The sequence below is a fragment of the Phyllostomus discolor genome, chromosome 7 (assembly GCF_004126475.2).
Source record: "Phyllostomus discolor isolate MPI-MPIP mPhyDis1 chromosome 7, mPhyDis1.pri.v3, whole genome shotgun sequence".
Classification (NCBI taxonomy): Eukaryota; Metazoa; Chordata; class Mammalia; order Chiroptera; family Phyllostomidae; genus Phyllostomus; species Phyllostomus discolor.
The window spans coordinates 107,726,594-107,740,067 of record NC_040909.2 but is presented as its reverse complement, the minus strand read 5'-3'; the positions used below and the strand labels follow the sequence as shown (position 1 = coordinate 107,740,067).

At 40.6% G+C, this 13,474-nt stretch overlaps 1 long non-coding RNA gene across 1 annotated transcript; it reads right to left on the bottom strand.

The window, feature by feature from the left end:
• Nucleotides 1-357: 357 nt before the first annotated feature.
• LOC118501730 lies at nucleotides 358-5,917 on the bottom strand. The gene is made up of 3 exons (XR_004904382.1): nucleotides 5,908-5,917; nucleotides 965-967; nucleotides 358-422 (listed from the first exon to the last, which is right to left on the bottom strand). It is a non-coding gene; the product is annotated as an uncharacterized LOC118501730 (long non-coding RNA).
• Between the last annotated feature and the right edge of the window lie 7,557 nt (nucleotides 5,918-13,474).

The following is a 13,474-nucleotide window of genomic DNA, read 5'->3' as shown; positions in this document are numbered from 1 at the left end:
ATATGTATTACATTATATTACTATTTTTTATTTATTTCTTTTAAGGTTTTTTTAAAGATTTTATTTATTTACTTTTAGAGAGAGGGAAAGGGTGGGAGAAAAAAAGGGAGAAAAACATTTATGGGTTACCTCTTGGGGACCAAACCCACAACCCAAGCATGTGCCCTGACCGGGAATTGAACCCAAGACCTTTCACTTTAAAGGATGATGCCCAACCCACTGAGCCACACCAGTCAGGACTATACTACTTTTTTTTAAAAGGTGAGACATGTTTTACAATTTTCTTATTTTATGATTATTTTTCAACTTTATTGGGGTGATTGACAAAAATTGTATGTGTTTAAGTTATACCATGTGATGCTTTGATATACATGTACATTGTGGAAGAATACTACAATCAAGCTAATTACCATGCCCATCACCTCACATGGCTACGATTGTATGTGTGCGTGGGTATGTGTGTGTGTGTGTGGTGAGAACGCTTGAGATCTGCTCTCAGCAAATTTCCAGTATAAAGTACATTATTATTAAATATAGTCACTGTGCTGTAAATCAGGTCTCTGGAACTTACTCATCTTGTAACTGAAAGCTTATACCTTTTGATCAATGTGATGTGCATGTGCTTTTGATTCTAAAATCTTGACAAGGATAATTAGAAAGAACAAAATCTTCAGGTTAATCCTGTGTTTGAATGTGGGTGCAACCCAGCCCTGCTGCACTTCGTCCAGTCCTCCCCACCTCGTATAAGCAGGCTTGTACCACAGGCATCACGCAAGGCAAAGGGCCAGTGCACTTAAGAGTCAAAATAAACAGATCCTTATCTCAACAGACTCTGAAAGGCAGGAAATAATGCTCACCATTTGAAAACTGAAGCATGATGTGGTTATTTTATTAACATAAAATGTATGTGTATGTGTATAAAATGTGGCAAAATCCTGAGACTTGACGAAGGTAAGTAGCACACGCACTGATGTTCATTACATCATTACACTTTCCGTATGCTTGAAAGATTTCATAAAACAACAGATTAGATTATTAAAATTATATATATGTGTATATATATGTAATTGTATTTTCAAACCTTCTTTCTCAATAAGAAAACCTTTGCTTGGACTCTTCTCTTGCTAAAGCTTCTGCTCCTTTCAGATCCTCTAAAAAATAGTACCTTTCTCATCCTCCTTTCCCAGTCCCTGTTTTACACCAGCAATAATCTTCCAGCTTTAGGTCCCCACGCATCGCTGAAACTTACCCCAGGAAAGGTCACTGGTGAGAAGGTGCTAAATCCCATGGCTGCCGTGTCATCCCTTTCTGCATGGCGCATCAATCACATGGTGCATCACTGCCTCTTCTGCTTGGTTTCTAAGGGAACAGTGTATCCTGGTCCTCCTCCCCTGTCTTTGGTCTGGTCTTCTCAATGCCCTTTGCAGATTTCTTACCCTCTGAACGCCCTCTCTTTCCACCTTCTTTCTCCCATCCACTGCCAAGACTCCAGCCACACGTTACTTATTGATGATTCCCAAGTCTCAGGAATTCGATACAGACCTCTCCTCCCAATTCTAGGGTTGTGTCTTCTAGGTCAGAGGCTGGGCTTCCATCCTAATTCTATTACCCACCTTAGGCAATTTATTTAGCTTGTCGATCAGCTGTTTATCTCATCTGAAAATAAGAGCAGCTCTCCAAAAGAGTTGACACATGAGGTTTGTCAAGTACTTACTACAGTATCTATCATATTTGATCAAAACAATGTTAGCTGACACCTCCACTCTGCTGTTCCAAATACATGTTCCAAAGTAAACTCATTATAATCTCTACCTGTGAACCTATACTCATCTTTCTAAACGCCCTTCTGGGTCATGCTAGTTAGAATCCTGCATCATGCAGGACTTTTCTTCTTTCCTGTCACCCCTCACATTCAGTGTATTCTTGGTTTTTAAATTTCATGCCCAGCGCTTCCTCTTGCCCTCCTCTCTGCTCATCTCACCTATTCCAAGAGCCTCTGAATCAGCCTCACTGCAACAGTTGCCCCCTCAACTTCATTCTCCACCTCCCTGCAGTGACCTTGCTAAAACACTTCTCTTGACTGTGTCAGCCTGTCTCCAAACCCTACAGTGTTTCTGAGTTTACAGGGAAACTAAGAGAAGGGAAGGACCCTGGCTAGTGGTACAGTTCAGTGGCTTCTTGCTGAGCTCTCTTTCTCCCACTGAAAGGTATTTTTATCAGTTCTAGACTTCCATCTAATAGCAACTGAATTCTTTGTGATTAACTTCACAGGCCCCATCAATCTCTCTGAAACTGGAAATATAAGGAGTGACAGAGTAAAGTCGTGATGCTTTGTTGTATAGAATCAATCGAGAGAAAGCCATTGTGCAGGTCTCCCTGAATGGGGCCACTGAGGAAAAAGCTCTGCAGAAGGCAGGGGTTTTGTCTAGCAATGTGTAAAGAATTTGTAAGAATGTTTCCTTTCCTAATTGGACTGTTTAAAATATATTAGGTCTTAGGGTAAAGGTGGCCTTTCGGCTGAGTACTAGAATAGATGCTGGATGCCCACCTGATGCCACCTACCAGATTCCCAGGCCCACCCTTGGTGTGGATGGAGAGGGAAGGAGGGAAGGATGACAGCTGAATAACTGGGAGGAAAAAAAGAGGCCAAGGTCTGAAGGTTTCGGTAAGATCAGAAAGAGTTGCTTTAGAAGGAAAAGAGGCCTTCTAGGGTCTTGATTAAAAGGCGCACTTGGGAGCCCTAACTGGTTGTTTCCATTTAGCAGCTGTGTGATTTGGAACAAGTCACTTAACCTCTCTGAGCCTAGGATTTCTCACCTGTAAAATGAAAAATAATCATAGAGTTGTTGTGAGAATGAAATAAGTGATGCTACCTTTATAGCAGTTAGTGAAATGTCCAGCACATTATAGGTATTTCATTAAATTGTTATTTTCATTAAGGAATCTGGAAAGCTTGTCGGTTCTGAAAGATTTCAGATTTCAGATGTAGAATCTGGGCATGGCATCCTTCACGTGCTCGAATCTTGAGAACCACATTAGAATCACTGGGAGGGTTTGTAAGAATTCGACCCCAGACTGCACCACAGACCTGCTAAACCAGGACCCTAGGGCTGGAACCAGCTCAGGCCTCAGTGTCGCTAGAGCTCCTCGGGTGACTCCAATGTACAGCCAAGGTAGCTACCCTGGGCTCACACTAATATAAGTAAGGGCTATCGTTTATTCAGCACTCATGTGCCAAGCATTGAGCTTCTGATTTATGGTTACATATAACCCTCACAACAACTCTAGGGCTTTAGTGTTACCATCCCCACTTTAAAGAAATTAATATCGAGGCGTAAGGTTTGCATCTTGCCCATAGGCACAAAGTTAGCAGAGCCAGGATTACAATCCAGGATTTTCTGACTCAAAATCAGAGCCACAGCCCCCTACCCACGGCCAGAATACAGCATTGTTAGAGCTGTAGTTAGTGTAGGGTCAGTGGCCAGGTGAGGCTAGAGACTTCAGAGTAGGTGGCGGCTCAGGAGCTGCTAAAAGAACCTACGAAGCACAGGCTTAGCTTTAATGCTGGTTCTGCCCAAGGTGCTACTTTGTGACTTAACCTCCCTGAGTCCCAGTTTCCTCAGGTATAAAATGGAGATATTAATAGTCTGTAGAATTGCTGTGAAGATTAAATGAGATAACACCCATGAAAATGCTTGGCTGGTACTAAGAGCACAGTAAACATTTGTATATTCCTCCCCAAATATAAACTCATCCTCCACTTTGACCCTAACCTGTTGGGGACTAGGGGTAGGGTGTTATTACTGCCATGTGAATTAGCTTTGGGAAGAGCAACTTCTCTTTCTTCAATGTTTTCCATTCTATTTACATTTTCTGTTCTTCACTCATTCCCTAGTGAGAGCCTTCTCCCTGCCACTGTTTAAATCACCCCATGCAAACTCTTGCCTGGATGCATGAAATGAAATCACCTCCCTCTCTAGTATGACAGTCATTCTACACAGACCAGGCCCCTCCTCCACCCCTGACTAACCTCCCCTTTCTCTGTGGGCCAACAACTCTAGGTCTTGCCGCTAGTAAGGGCTGAGTATAATTACGTTATTGGCCTGCACAGCAGCCTTGGGTTGATGGCACATCGTTTGGTGATAACTTCCTGGCCCATTAGAATACCCAGCCTCCAGGAAAGATGCCAAATGAAGTGTCCTAACTCCTTATCCTCCACTGAGATCCGCCTGTCTTTCCCCAGCAGTCCACTACACCTGGCTAGAAAGACTTGTTTCTCTAGAATCAGACAAAACTGAAAGTGACTTTAGAGAGGGAATTTTGTTTCACAAGTAAGGAAACAAACTGCTTGAGGTCAAATGGCAAGTTAGTGATGAGCCCAGACTAACTCAGGTTTGTTTGTTTTATTTTTTCTTTTTATCCCCAGTAAAGTACTCCTGCTTCAGGAAGCCCTTTCACCGAGGAGGCTGGTCTGGACTAGAATCGCAGTCCTGACCTTCCAGCAACAGCCGTACTAGGTTTTATTGACTGTCTTGCTATTTTTTTTGTTAATACTTTCAAATTGGATATTAATTAAAATGTGGTCATAGTAGAACAATGTAGCAAAAAGAAGAAAAATAACAATCAAGAGAAAGAGACTGAATAGAAGTTGGGGTGGGGAGGGCAGAGAGAGAAGCAACTACTGGTAAAAGACAGGAGGAGGAGAGAAGAAGGAAAAGGGTAAATAAAGATTGAGGTAAGCCCTGATGGGCTTGCTCAGATGGTTATAGCATCGTCCTGACACCTCAAGGTTGTGGGTTCAGTCCCTAGTCAGGGCACATACAAGAATCAACCAATGAATGCATAAATAAGTAGAACAACAAATAGATGTTCTCTATCCCTCTCATCGACAGAAAGATTTTCTTTAAAAATGAATGTATTATTGCTCTGGCTGGTGTGGCTCAGTGGATTGAGTGCTGGCCTATGAACCAAAGGGTCACTTGTTCTATTTCCAGTCGGGGCACATGCTTCAGTTGCTGGCCAGGTCCCCATTTGGGGGAGCGTGAGAAGCAACCACACATTGGTGTTTCTCTACCTCTCTTTCTCCCTCACTTCCCCTCTCTCTAAAAATAAACAAATAAAATATTTTTAAAATAAAAATGAATATATATATATTTTAAACTGAGGTATGGAAAAGCTTTTTTGGTCAGAAGCCTTCAGCTTCTGGTTCTATCTCACCAATAATTACTTAAGAGAACTTTGCCATTCCCACAATCAGCCCTAATTGCTCTGCCCCAGAGACTAAGGCTATGTTACTCTTCCCTCCTTTCCCAACCTTCAACACTGTCCCCCATCAGAAGCTGAGCCCCAAAAGTTGAGGAAATCTCAGGGTGTATGTGTTGAAATACCTGGCTCAGAAAAAGAAAAATGTTGCAATGCTCGCTATAATTTTAGGCTTTTCTAGTTCTCAATGTATGAAACACTCTGGGAGTTTAATTATTCTGGAGAACCTATTTTTTGGCCTGATTTAATAATATCTTCCAGGGTCAAATTTGGATACACCTCCATTTCCAACTCATTCAAAAGGTATTGAGTCAAACTGGCAATTTTAAGAACAAGGCCACATTTCTTCCCACTAGATTCTGGGAAGGTAAATAATGTGCAGGCAAGAACCAGGGACTAGAGGCACACCCTGACTCATTCACTTTTTTAACTGAAATTTTTATTGAGATAATTACAGATTCATATGCAGTTGTAAGAAATTAAGCCGAGAAATCCAATGTACCCTTTACCTGGTTTCTTCCAATGGTATTGTTGTGTAAAACTATAGTGCAATATCACAACCAGGATGTTGACATAGATGTAATCCATTATTCAGATTTCTTCAGTTCTGCTTGTACTCATGTGTGTGTATTTAGAGCAACACACGTTATTATTCGATAGGGACATATCCACCCACAATTGCAGTGGAGATACTGAACAGTTCCATTTCCACAAAGATCCTTTGTGTTGCTCTACTATAACCACACCCACTTCGCTCCGGTCTCACCTCCTTCCACCATACCTAACTCCTGGCAACCGCTATTGTGTTTCTAAAATTTAGTCATTTCAAAAATTTTATACACTGGTAAATGAAATCACGGAATATTTAAGCTTTGGGGGTTAGCTTTTTTCACTCAGTGTAATTCCCTGGAGAGTCATCCAAATTGTTGCATGTATTGGTAGTTTGTTCCTTTTTGCTGCTGAGTTTATTCATTTTCTTTTACTCTGTTACTGTGAGCCAGTCTCTGAGAAGTTTGTACTTTTCAACCCGAAGGACTCTGGGCATTGTCCTAACACTTCCAAGCCTCCATGTATCCGTTTCCTATTTTTTTTTCTTTTTAATGACAGAAAGTTGATAAGAACATAGTTTCTCACAGGATTAATATAAAGATCAAATAAAGTAATAGACATAATGATGCATTGTGAACTGTAAAGTGATTATACATGTAAGATGGTATTATAAGTCCTCTTTAAGGGAAGCTAATATTTTAAATTTTGTTTTTTCTGCTTCCTCCAGACAGATTAAATTATTCCCATTTTGGGATTTTCTTCCAGGTGGCTGAACTTAAGGGGTACAAAAATTTAGCTTTTAGGCCTCCCTTGGAGGAAATTGCTGACCTGAGCAAGGGGAGAGAGAGGTCGTGGGGGTACGGAGAAAAAATGAGAGGGAAGAAGAGAGAGCATGAGAAATAGAGAGAGGGAGGTAGAGAGGGAGGGAAGGAGGGATAGATATTAAGAGGAGGAGGAGCCCTGGCTGAGTAGCTCAGTTGGTCATCCAATACACGGTTGCAGTTCATCCCCGGTCAGGGCACACACAAGAAGCAATCAATGAATGAATAAATAAGTGCAAAAGCAAATCGATGCCTTTCTCTCTCTCTCTCTCTCTCTCTCTCAAAATCAATAAATAAAAATTTAATAAAAGAGGAGGAGGAAGGAGGCAGAGAGGGGAGAGAGAGAGCCGGTAGAGGGTGAGCATGAAGCTTTCAGAGCTCATTTCAACATTCTCAAACCTGTCCTCACGGCAGAGTACCTAAAAGTTACATGCAATTTGCATAACACTCAAAATTACTAAAGCACACACACACACACAAATACACAATTTCAGTGGCAAAAAAACTCCTCTAATTTGGAGTACACAGGATCAAATCTCAGTCATGAGCACACATAGCCATGAAAAAGGGCAGGCTGTCTAAGTAAGGTGACCTGTTTCTGGGTTTTTCAGGACATATTCACTTTGTTTTCTATTAAAGTTCATCAGAAAAGTGGTGGTAAACTCTAATTTTTCCTAAAGAAAAAATTTAAGGAAGGGAACTTAAAATTTGAATGTTCTACCTATTAACTTTTTTTTTTTAACCAGGAGAAAGGTATTGATTCTGTTTTGGTGGGAATGTTCACCTCCAGTTCTTCTTCTACTCTAGTTGCCTAAATCAGAATAGCTCAAGGAGCTTTTAAAAAAATATGAATTGCATTAGTAAAAATTAAATTTAAAACTAATGACAATAAAAATAACAATTCTATCCACAGTTTTGCTTTCTGTGGTTTTAGTTACCCATGGTAAACTGTGGCACAAAAGTATTAAATGGAAAATTCCAGAAATAATTCATAAGTTTTAAATTCTGTGCTGTTCTGAGTAGCATGATGAAATCTCCTGCCCTCCCACTCCATCCCACCTGGGGCATGAATCATTCCTTTGTCCAGGGTGTTCCCGCTCCCTTAGTCTCTTAGCAGCCTTCTGCATTATCAGATGGACTGTCACAGTGTCCAAGTAACCCTTATTTTGCAAAAATTATGGAATATGACCCTTGATGGAATGCCCCGTTAAAGTCACCCAGATGATCACCAAAGCATTACAACCTCTGCAGCAGCACCTTGATGAGTTAAAAAGAAACAACAACTTCCAATTACAATGTTCTTATAAAAACTTGTGACAAAAAATAAAGAAAACAAAAAAACTTCAACTATTGAGGATCCCCAACCATCATCCTCATATGATCCTGACATCCAGTCACCAACATTGTCATGGCTGGATGATCTAGGAGCACCTGAAGCATGTGACCCCTCTCATATATTGTCAGAAGGTCAACAGTAGCTTAATGCTATGTCACAAGACCTGTGTTATTTGCCTCACTCTGTCTCCTCATGTTGGCATTGTATTACCTCACATCCTTATAAGAAGAAGGGTGAGTACAATGCAGTAAGACATTTTTAGAGATATATATATGTATAGAGAGAGAGATATCACATTCATATAACTTTTATTACAGTATATTGTTATAATTGTTTTATTTTATTATTAGTTATTATTATTCATCCCTTACTATGCCTGATTTATAAATTAAACTTTATCATAGGTACACATGTATAGGAAAAACACATAGCATATATGGGGGTCCATACTACCTGTGGTTTCAGGCACCTACTGGGAGTCTTGGAATGAACCCCCCCTGGATAAGAAAGGACTGTTGTACATGTATACTCCAGTTCCAATTTCTGCTAATCCAGTAGATCTGGGAAGGGACCTGCAAACTTATTTTTTTGTCTTGGTTTCTAAGTTTCTCGGGGATTCTGACATTCAGCTAGGTTGGGAACCTGTTCTGTCTGGGATTTGTCTTTAGTGCCCATTGGACCTTTTCTAACATATCTGGGTATGCCTGTCTTCTGGATGATCTGTTTTCACAGAAGTTTTCCTCATTATTAAAAACACGGTTCCAGTGGTTTTTAACTTCCTCACTGCTTGGAACTACCCTTGTCAAGGTCATTGTCACTTCTCTTTCTCCTTTTGCTCATCATCTCAACAGCCTCAGACACAGCGGCACACCCTCTTAGCTTGAAGTACACTCAATGATTTATTTCTATAACGTTAGGCTGTCCTACCTCTCAGATTCGTACTTTTCAGTTCCTTGGCTGGCTCCATTCACCTGCCTCACTCCTCAAGGTCCTGTACTTGGAACTCTGGCTGGGCTCTTTTCTGCCAGGTCTGAACTTTGTCCCTAGGTGATCTCATTTAGGCAGCTGGTTTTAAATATTATTTAAAACTAATGACAAATAACATAGTCCTGAGCACTTGCACTGCTGTCGCCTCTGTCTACAGTCCTCCCCATAGATCTTTACAGTGCAGACTTCTCAGCATTTAGACCTGGATTCAAATGTCACTCTTAAAGAAATTTTCCTGAACATCTTATCTGATGATTCTTCCGACTTGCCCAGTTTTTCCCTTTCTTGGTATCTGATTCATTTGCTCCATTGCTCTTTCACTATCTGACAGTTTTACTTATGTATTTGTTTTTTAATTATGTACCTTACTTATGTATTGCTGGTTCAGCCTGACTAGAATGTAAACTCTAGCTCCACAAAGCAGATGATCAATTAACATTTGTTTAATAAGTCACTCACTTGCACCATAGTATAAATTACGGGGATATTCCAAGCATTCCATTTTTCTTGGGCATTGCATTTTCATTGGGATCAAAGCTTTAAGATCAGGGAAAAACAAGCTGAAATTTTAATCATCAATTTACTGACCAAGGAGAATTTTTTCACCATGCCCCTGAAAAATCATACCTCTTACAGGCCACCCCCACTTGCTGTCTGTGCTTGCTTCTGGATCACTTCCAACTTCCCTGGGAGGTTCCCTCGGAAAGCTGTTCTTCCCTAGTCAGACCCATTCCCTCACCCTCAATAGATGTTTAAGCGTCCAGGGTTACAGATTCTTGCTTACACCTTGGGTACTCTCACCAGAGGCGATGCCAGATTCTGCAGGTCGGCTGAGCCTTTCCCAGCCTGCCTCTCAGCAGTTTTCAGAAGCTTGCTGCCACCTCAGCGTTATGTCCCTGGTTGTCCACACCCTCATTCCTGTCTACCAGCTCTGCTGAGCCCATGCTTCCTGTGCCTTTTTAGGCCTATACCTTTACTTGCTTTTTTACTGGCTAGATGCCTAATTCTGCCTCCAACCTCTCCATTTCTGGAAACGCTCCACCAGTACAGCTGCCGCAACTCTGCCCCCTAGTAGCTGAAACTGGAAACACATTTCTGTATTGAAATGTGTCACACTCTCGGCCGCACCCCTTCAGTGGTATGGTCCTTTTTTCCCTCCATATCCCTTGTTTTGGGCAGGACTAGTAGTTACTCCCAGGGCTGGATTGAGAATTTGGTATCCCTTTAATTTAATAGACATTCTGTAAATGCTCAATATTTATTTAGTGAGGGTGGAGAGAAATTCATTTATCAATAAAAATTACTCAAATTAAGAGATGTATAACATGTAATTTTCTAAACCAGAAAACTTTCTGGGGAGAATAATTATTTTTGCCTCTAGAGATAACCACAATTTTGACTTCTATTACTTCAAATTAGATTTGCCTGTTGTTGGACTTCATATAAATGGGACTACATAATATAACTTTTTTGGGAGGGTCTGGCTCTTTCGCTCAGCATGTTTTTAGGATTCCTCTATGTTGTTGCATATAATAGTTCTTGCTATTGCTAAGTAATATATTATTGTATGGATATACCATAATTGTTTATCCATTCCCTTATTGATGGACATTAAGACCGTTTCCAGATCTTTTCAGGCTATCATGAATAAAGCTACCATGAACATTTGTGTACAATTCTTTTTTTTTTTTTAATATTTTATTTATTTATTTTTAGAGAAGGAAGGGAGGGAGGGGGGGAGAGAGAGAGAGAGAGAGAGAAACATCAATGTGCGGTTGCTGGGGGTTATGGCCTGCAACCCAGGAATGTACCCTGGCTGGGAATCGAACCTGGGACACTTTGGTTCCCAGCCCGCGCTCAATCCACTGAGTTACGCCAGCCAGGGCCATTTGTGTACAATTCTTTTCATGGAGGTATGCTTTAATTTCTTTTGGGAAGTTACTTAAAAGCAGAATTGCTGGGTCATAAGGCATATATTTACATTTATTACAAGCTATGAGCTTTCCAAAGTGGTTGTGTCATTTTACATTTTGGGAGACACACAAAACTGTTTAAAATTTAGATAATAAAAGAACTCACCCTCTGTGACAAGCTCTTACACTTAGAATTTCACTGGTTGTAACCATCAGTTTCCAGGAAACTGTCAGCTGTAAGGTCCTGGGCCTGGTGGCGGATCTTTTAGTTGTATTGTGCAAAGTGTCCATTCAGTTCACCAAATCGGTCACTCAAGGTTGGTCAGTTCTAGCAAAGCATGGCTTTTTATTTCTCTAAAAAATGCTGTGTCCTTTTGGTCAGTTCTGTAAAGGAGTCAGGTAAAACCCCAAATTACCTGGTGCAGTATTTCCAATTTACGCCGCTGTTTCTGGTGTCCCTGTGGATCACTCCTTGGAAAGGTCAGGGTATGAGGGTGTATTTCTCATTGTTCTCTTTGTTTTGGGAGATGGAGATGGCAACACCTGTACCGCACCATCTAAAATCTAAAATCTTTTTTGGGTTTAACACAAATATTTTCAAAAAGCATAAAACTACTAAGTTATTACAAGGCAAGCACCCTTGTAACCACCCTTGTAATCACCCTCCAGGCAAAGAGACTCCAGGCACGGAGACGGGACCTTGCCAGCCACTCCAGAAGTCGTTCCTGAGTCTGTCTCAAACACACAACCTGCCTCTCCACAGATAACAGACACTGTCCTGAGTATATGGTCATCGTTACCCTTTTCTTTTTCTTTTTCTTTTTTTTAAGATTTTATTTATTTATTTTTAGACAGGGTGGAAAGGGAGGGAGAAAGAGAGAGAAAGAAACATCAATGTGTGGTTGCCTCTCGCGTACCCCCTACTGGGGAGCTGGCCTGTAACCCAGGCATGTGCCCTGACTGGGAATTGAATCGCCAACCCTTTGGTTCATAGGCCTGCGCTCAATCCACTGAGCAACACCAGCCAGGGCTCATTGTTACCTTTTTCTTTTTTTAAATTGTATTTATTGATTTTGAGAAAGATAGAGAAACATCAATTTGTTGTTCCACTTATTTATGTATTCATTGTTTGGTTCTTGTATGTGCCCTGACCAGGGATCAAACCCGCAACCTTGTCATATCAGGACAGCACTCTAACCAACTGAGCTACCTGGCCAGGGTGTGTATTGTTGCCTCCTTTTACTTGCAGTTTTTTTTTTTTTTTTTTAAGATTTTATTTATTTATTTTTAGGGAGGGAAGGGAGGGGGGGAGAGAGAGAGAGAGAGAGAGAGAGAGAGGGAGAGAGAGAGAGAGAAACATCAATGTGCAGTTGCTGGGGGTTATGGCCTGCAACCCAGGCATGTACCCTGGCTGGGAATCGAACCTGGGACACTTTGGTTCCCAGCCCACGCTCAATCTACCGAGCCATGCCAGCCAGGGCTACTTGCAGTTTTTGTATCCAACCATGCATTCCTAAACACTATAGCTTTAGTTGTTGGTGGGGTTTTTTTTTGTAAAATATGTCTTTTACGTCTTCTAAATCTATAGGTTTGCCCTTCATCTATTTTTTCCCCTTGAAATTTGTTTATTGAAGAAACTGGGTTATTTGTCCTGTTGAGTTTCCCACAGTCAGAATTTTGTTGACTGTGACCTTAAAATGTAGTGTACCATCATTCCCTGCCCTCTATTCTGCTTGCAAATTGATAGCTGCATCTAGAGGCTTTATTAGATTTAGGTTTGATTTTGGGGAAGAAAGCTCCTTTGTAGGTCATTTGTCTTCTTCGTCAAGACACATAGTGTCCAGCAGCTTTTTTTCTGTGTTTCTAGAAGCCAGTGAGGCTCAATTCAGCAGGGGCTGCAAAATGGTTGTATCCCAATCCCATTACCCCTTCTTCATCTATTGCTGCAATGCTTCTACAAGGTGAAACTTTCCCTCCTCGGTTACTTGGCTACCCCATGGTATATTCACGGGAGATGCAAGATATACTCTTGAGTAAATACATTTTTTATTTACCAGTTTTCCAAATAAAGATTTGACAATATTTAAAAAATACTATTACGCAAAATATGGACTTAAACATATTTTTTACTAATATTCAAACTGTCTCATCTTGGCCAATGGGCAACCTCTTCAAATTACCTCTCAAACCCTTTTAATATGACTGTCAATTTTTAATAGATTTTCTTTCTTTCTCTCTTATATGCATGATTTCTTAGGCTCATTTTACACATTTCCACCCTTAATCCTGGAATCAGCTTTCCCCTCCCCCAAGAAGCTTTGTTTTTATTAGTGGGAAATGGTATTTCAAGCTCACATTGGGGTGTTAGAATTGTTGATTGCTGTTGAGCTGGTTATTGTTTCTTTTCTGTCTGTTTTCTTTCTTTCTGTCTTTTTTCCTTTTGCTATAATAGTTCATGAGTCATACTGGTACTTTATTTTTTAAAAATTTTTATTTACTGATTTTAGAGAGAGAAAGAGAAAGGGAGAGAGAGAGATAGACATCTATTTGTTGTTCCACTTATTTATGCATTCATGGGTTGATTTTTGTGTATGCTCTGACCAAGA